Here is a 7,779-nt window from a genome sequence, read left to right on the forward strand (position 1 = left end):
AAACATATATTTTCTGCTTATTACTATTAACAATTCTTGACTAATTTTTATTGTGTTTTTTTGTGTGTTGGTTTAGTTCAGAAAACGTCTTTTACATGATAATTGACTATTCCCTTTGAGTAATTCATAACTTTGCTCAGTTGATTTAGCCATGTTTTTTTTTTTCCTGTTGGTAAGCAGGAATCCCTTTTTGAACAGTCCCCAAATATTCACATGTCTCATATTTTTATCTTTAAAGAAACAGGAGTAAGTGGGTAGATTTTTAAAATATACTCTGAAGGAGGAAAATCTTTGTGTAACACAATGTATTTTTCTCTAATATATTACTCTCCATAGTAATGTACTCACTTGGATACTGTGAACACAAAGATGATTAGGAAAATCTTCAAAGTAATTTTCTGTGTGTATTTTTATTTGATTTATATATTTCTAAAGTAATGATGGACTTGGATTTAATAATCCACTCCCCTGCTGATGTTATTTTTTGCTGTAATTTCTTAGGTTTGCAAAATATACTCAGCCCAGTACAGTAAATAAACATGTTTGTAATTTTTATTTATTACAGCCATGACTTCTCATCATCCTCGACAAATTTTACCAGAGCAGGGAATAAAAGAGAGAGAAGGAAGATATGGAAAGTGTGACTTTGACTATTTACAACCAAGAAAACAATGGGAAAATATAGGTGAGAGCAAAGTTCAAAAATTGTATTATAATAGACAAAATCAATCAGTGGTCCCTATTTATGATAAAAATTTTATGGTCAAAAGACACCAGAGACATCTAATATCTGAAACAAAAATTCAATGTATTCCAATTATTTTGAGGAGTTTTATGTGTCGTTAAGAATAAATCCACAGCCATTTTTGAACTGAAAGGCATTGTGGAAAATTTGAAATCTAGTCCATGCATCAGTTTTTAACTTGGCAGATTATAAAAGTAGCACTGAGTTAAAATTCCAGTCAAATATTTGCACAGAAATGATATTTCTAAAAGTGATCCTTTTGGGAGTTTCTTTATAAAATGTCCATTTTCTGAAACAAAAGATTAATTTCTCCTTGTGTCGAAATGGACAATATTAAGAATTGTAGGAAAGGTTCTACTTCCCCACTATTGCTCAATAACAATTATGTTACAGATTTCTGGAAAGGCCACTATATAGATAATGCTAGAAGTAACACAATAAGCCATGTCTCTACCCTGAGTAATGACCAGTATATTTACATTGGTGATAAAAATTATGAATATAGAGAAATCCTAGTCCTTTTCTAAAGGAAATTTACCAAGTTGAAAAATGTAGGAAAGTCTTGCTTTAGTTATCAAAAACTAGTATTCATTAAAATATTCATAGCCAAGACAAAACCTACAAGTGTAAGATATGTGAAAGGCTCTTAACCACAGTGCAGAGCTTGCTTAATACAACAGAATTTATAGAGAAAGAGAGCCCTATAAGTATAGAAGATATTGAGCAAGCAAATGCTTTGATATATTTTTTAAACACAGCAGATAGTATGACAGTGATAAATTCTACAAATTTAAAGAATGTGAAAAAACTTTTAGTGAAAAGTTACAACTTGTTAAGTATCAGAGAATTTAGACTGAAAGAGAGACCTGTAAATGTAAAAAGTGTGGGAAAGCCTTAAAAAGTTTTTCAACCCTTACTCAACACCAAAAAATTTATTCTGCAGAGAAGACCTACAAATGTGAAGAATGCAATGCACTCAAGAACTTTACTCAACATCACAGTGTTTATACAGGAGATATGCCATGCAAATGCAAAGAATGTGACAAAACTTCTAATAAAAGCTCAAATCTTATTTGTCACCAGTGGACACACCCTGGAGTGATGCCCTACATATGCAAAAAACTTTGCAAAATTTTCAGTCAAAAACCAAGCCTTAAAAATTACCAGAGTATTCATACTGGAGAGAAGCCCTACAAATGTAAATTGTGTGGCATGAGATTTAATAGAAACTCAAATCTTGATCGCCACAACAGGATTCATACTGGAGAGAAGCTCTACAAATGTAAAGTGTGTGGCAAGAATTTTAATAGAAATTCAAATCTTGATTGCCACAACAGGATTCATACTGGAGAGAAGCCCTACAAATGTAATGTGTGTGGAAAGAGTTTTAGTGAAAAATCATCACTTACTCAGCACCAGTGAATACACACTGGAGAGAAGCCCTACAAATGTAAAGAATGTGGCAAAAGTTTTAATACAAATTCACATCTCTATTACCACAACAGGATTCTTACTGGAGAGAAGCCCTACAAATGTACAATGTGTTGCAAGTTTCATTCAAAAATCATCACTTACTCAGCACCAGCGAATCCACACTGGAGAGAAGCCCTACAAATGCAAAGAATGTGGCAAAAGTTTTAATCAAAAAATAATACTTACTCAGCACCTGAGAATCCACACTGGAGAGAAGCCCTACAAAAGTACAGTGTGTGGCAAGAGTTTTCATCACATATCATCACTTACTCAGCACCAGCAAATTCACACTGGAGAGAAGCCCTACAAATGTAGAGAATGTGGCAAAGCTTTTAATCAACAATCCTCACTTACTCGACACCAGAGAACCCATACTAGAGAGAAGTCCTATAAATGTGAAGAATGGCAAAGCTTTTAATATTAAAGATCACATTACTAAACATGATAGATTTTATACTGGAGAGAATTTTTAAAATGAAAACATTGCATCAGTGTCTTTAAGGATGAATCAACCCTATTTCACAGTAGTTCAACACTATTTCACACCAGAGATATAATAGCACAGAAATGATATAAATGTAAAATAGGTGACAGAGTCCCCAATAGTTGTTCACACCCTCCTCAGCACCTCAGAATCCATACGAGTGAGAGGACATGCGGAAAAAACTGTTGCAAAGCTTTTGACCATTTATCAAACATTTTTAAAACACTGCAGGATTTATATCATATAGAAACCCAAAGAAGTGTCTAAGACTGTATTCAAATTTCAAACATTATTTAATTTCTGACCTCATATCTCTAGCAAATGTGGAGTAGCATTTGTCCAAAGAGTGTACCTTAGATAACAACAAAATATTTACAAAAACACCTTGACAATAATAAATATTGTAGTAAGTTTCTTATCTAAAGCCCATCCCTTGTTGTATTTGGGACCTAGGAGGGAAAGAAAATCATTTAAATGTAGAAAATGGTAATTGCTTTTGACATTTGCTGAAAATTTTCTTAACATCTTTAGCTGATATTGTAGAAATAAGGAAATATAAGTATAGAATTGTGCATCCCTAAAAGGATAAAATTTCAGTATAAATCAATAATTACTGAAGAGTCTCATTTTTCACAATTGGAGAAAACATAATTCTCAGAGTTGATTATTTCAGAGTTGATTAATTCATTAAGATTTATATGAAATTTAAAATTCAAATTTTTAAAGCCTCTTAAACTTAGGGGTACTTAATCAGTAAACCACATCCTCAGATTTTTTTTTCTTTTTTATTTAGAGGTCGGTTTTGCTAAGTTGTATAGTGCCTCACTACGTTATGGAGCCTGACTTTGAACTTGCAAAGCATCTCATGTCCCTAGGGTCACGGCATGGTCCACCATGCCCGCTTTACAGAGCATTTTTACTTATATTTCATTACAGATGTAATTTGTTACTCAATAAAGTGTGAATTTCTTAATGTAAACCTTGTCATGCATTTAATGATGTTATTAGGTCACACATCTCCCCCTATTCACTTTGCCAATGGATCGATGCAATAGTAAAACATTCTATTGGGTAAATAATGCTATAACGTCTTCATTAATTATTTCATATGTTTAATCAAGTATTATTTGGTGAATATTATTTATGTAAATTATATACTCTCTTGTTTTTAATTTTGGGAAATTAAGAGAGTTATAGGAAGCACCTAGGGATACTAAAATAATGCCCAGATATCCCTAGTTTGAATTATGAGTTTAACATTTCACCTTATAGAGTAGCAGTACAACCTAAGGGATCTACAAGTCTGGAGAATTATACAAGCTCCCAATCAGGGACAGGAGAAAGACCCTAGAGACTAGGAGCCAACGTGCATATTCAGGCAAAAAAAGGAGGGTTGCTGAAGGGGGAAATAGTCTTAATGTTTCCTAGGCAATCCACATGGTCCACAGGCCCATCCTGACTCTTAGACTGAAGAAACCATGCAGTTCCTCATGAATTCTATGACATTCATCACTGAGGTGACTATACTCACCTCTAGTGTAGGAAAAACATCACAATATGGGACCACCTCTTTAGTTTTGGATACCCAGTAGAAAAGTGTAACCAGAAACCTGTAAAATGATGACTGTATAAAGAAAAAGACATACTATAGGAGCATTTATGCCCCCACATTTTTTATTTCATTATATATTTTGATTTTGTGGACCTTTGTGTTCTACTTAATAACTTACAATATAATGTTTGTTATACTTATTGGATTATATGATAGATAGCATGTGTTATGGTTTCCCAGACCCCTGCGTAACACAGGAATTATAAGATACTATAAACTAACCCTGTCCCTCTTCAGATCTTAATGCTCTAAGAGCCCATGACATCACAGAGAGAGAAACACAAATTTGATTGAAATAAACCTCTAGACTCTCATCTACAAGTCTTGTTCAAAAAGTAAAAACACAATATTCTCTTTATATGTGAGCTTTTGGGGTCAGAAAACACCACCCACCAACATTTCATTTAACTTTATTTGGGAAAGTAAATATTGAAATATAATGATAAGTTCTAGGACAATAATATTCACAGCATTTTTTATTCCTAAGTGTAAATCTCTAGGTTTCATGTTTATGTCCACATTATTTTATGCAGTAAACTGGCTTCATTTTACATATGAGAGTTTTAACTATTTATAAGGCCCAGAGGAAAGAATCAGTACTAGAGGTCTAAGGAAAATACTAAAGATCTTCCCTTTTCATGTGACTGCATGATGTCTGCATATCCTTGATGAAACAGCTAAAGAATGCCAATTCCTCAATGTGTCTGGCTCGGTCACTACTCATTGGAACCCCAACTTATTGAGTCATGTAAAGGCTATCACTCCCTTCTCTAGGGCCTGACCTGTTCTTGGGAGCATGTAGTGTTCTTCATGGGATCAGTAGGTCATCCAAGATGTTTGAATGAAGTTTTATTCGTTCTAACTTGTATTTATTCGGTTTCACTTTCAATACAAGATAGAACAAGACTTCAGACTCTCACCTGTGGAGAGGATGCTCTGCCCAGGGCTTCCCAGTCAGGACCCTGAAAAGCTGTTTGGGACTCCCTAGTACATAGGTTCAGTGTTGGGGTTTTCCTAGTCTGGCAATACAGTAGCCTGTGTCTGTTACTTTTGCTTTCTCTTGCTTTCATAGTATTACTCAAAGAAACACTGTCTTGTGTGAAGAGAGTGTCTTCCTTATCTGTTGGATCTGACCTGCCATGTTGAGCAGCTGCCCGCATGCTTAATGTCACAAACACATATGTGTGTTATCTAATCAGTAACTAGTGTATCTTTCAACTGCATGTTTTTATATTGCATGGGGAAGGAAACTAAGAATGCTTTCCTTGAGGGCACACAGCACCATTCACAGTATTCATAACACTTCTATGTAATATTTCCTCTCATCTCAATTTGTAAGTTTTTCTCTTGTGCTGCTTTTTAAGTCAAATAGAAAAGAGTTGTAAACAAAAAATTTGTGATAATACATAGTTACAGACTGACTTAGGCAACTCTATTTACCATTGTTTATTATTTTTATGGGCTCAAGGTAGTCTTTTATAATTTTATTTAACCTTAATGACATTAGCATCTTTTGAAGAGATTTTCACTCACAAACCTTCTCTGTATACAATTTTTCCCTTATCATTTTTAAAATTTCTTACATGACAGTGGAGCAAATTTTGACATATTATACATGGAGTAAAACTCATTTTATTTAGCATTCCATTCTTCAGGTGTACATGGTGTGGACCTTCCCTGGTGGTGTATTTATATATAAACACAGAATAGTTGTGTCTGAATCATCCTACTGTCATTTGTATTCCTATTTCCCTTTTCTTCCCTTCATTCCAACTTTGTTTAATCCACTGAATTTGTATTCTCTCCCCCTCCCTTGTTGAGTGGTTTAGCACCCACATATATTATGTGTTATACATAATGTCTGTTTCTTTCTACTATCCTTCCTATCCCCATGTCCCGTCCCCTACCTGCACTTCTCTCTACTTAATCTAAAGTAACTATTCTTCCCCATCCCTCATTGTGAATTAGCATACACTAATCAGAGAGAACATTTGGCCTTTGTGTTTGTGTGTGTGTGTGTGTGTGTGTGTGTGTGTATGTGTATGTGTATGTGTTTGGGGGGGTCTTATTTCATTTAACCTGATATTTTTCCACTCCATCCATTTACCACCGAATGCCATAGTTTCATTTATCTTTAAATCTAAGTAATATTCTATTGGTGGGGGTAATATATATATATATATATATATATATATATATATATATATCACATTTTATTTATCTATTCATCTGTGAAGGACATCTAGGTTGGTTCTATGGTTTAGCTATTGTAAATTGTGCTGCTATAAATCTTAATATCGCTGTGTCCCTGTAGTATGCTGTTCTTAAGTCTTTTGGGTATAGTACCAGGAGAGGGATCACTTGGTCAAATGATGGTTCCATGCTGGTTATGCAAGGAGTCTCCATACTTATTGACATAATGACCTTCAGCAAATGTGGCATTCAGAAAGATGCTTGGTGCTTAATTGCTGCCTCGGAATTCTTACATTTTACTGACAAACCTTTACCAGACTTTGTAAGCAAGTATTAGAAGGAAGATTCTTGCTATGTCTCATAGGCCTGTATTCAATCTCCTTACGCGTCAATTACTGGAAATCTAAAAGTTAATAATGGAAGATGATAGATATCTTGTAACATGTAGTAAATATAATTTAACTAATTGTATCACCAGAAATTATAGAGAAAAAGGAACTATGATACTTGATCAGCCCTCTTTTGTCTTATTACCAGGAAATATTTCAGAACCATCGTAAGCTGATGCTGGTTTTCAAGTCTTACAACAAATACACGCCCAGCTAGTGAGATCTAAGTGTGCTCTTGGGCTCATAATAGTGGGAGTTCTTCCCTTGGTTTATTTTATTGCTCCCATGGTCACAGCTTCGGTTTCTATATCTCAAATATTCAACATGCAAATTTTCTTAATAATTTGGCTCAGAATACTTCCAAGTCTCTTCACAATCAAATAAATGTTGATGATAGGATTGAGACCAAGCTAAATGCCTTAGAGGCTTCTGTCATGAATATAGGTAATGATAAAAGAGAGAGTCTTAAATTCATTTTGCTGCTTATGGATTTGCACTTTCGCTAGTATCATGTGTTGAAAAGGCTATTTTTCCTCCAATATGTTTTGATACCTTTGTCTAGTATGAGATAACTGTATTTATGTGTGTCATTTTCTGTGTTCTTTTTTCTACACAGTTGTTCTACTTGTCTATTTTGGTGCCAGTACCACGCTGTTTTTGTTACTATTCCTCTGAAGAATAGTTTAAGGTCTGGTATAGTGATGACACCTGCCTTCCTCTTTTAAGAATTGCTTTGCCTCTTCTGGGTCTCTTCGTTTTTCCAGGATTAATTTTTATTTCTTTTTCTATTTCCATGAGGAATGCCATTGGGATATTGATTGGAGTTGCATGAAATCTGTATAGTGCTTTTGGTAGCATGGTCATTTTGACAATATTAATTCTA

The 7,779-nt window shown here is 34.2% G+C and overlaps 1 pseudogene; it reads left to right on the forward strand.

The window, feature by feature from the left end:
* The window catches only part of LOC144250566 (uncharacterized), a 36,578-nt pseudogene extending 33,887 nt beyond the window's left edge, over positions 1 to 2,691 (forward strand).
* The last annotated feature ends 5,088 nt before the right edge of the window (positions 2,692 to 7,779 follow it).

Source organism: Urocitellus parryii, chromosome 16 (genome assembly GCF_045843805.1).
Source record: "Urocitellus parryii isolate mUroPar1 chromosome 16, mUroPar1.hap1, whole genome shotgun sequence".
Taxonomy (NCBI): Eukaryota; Metazoa; Chordata; class Mammalia; order Rodentia; family Sciuridae; genus Urocitellus; species Urocitellus parryii.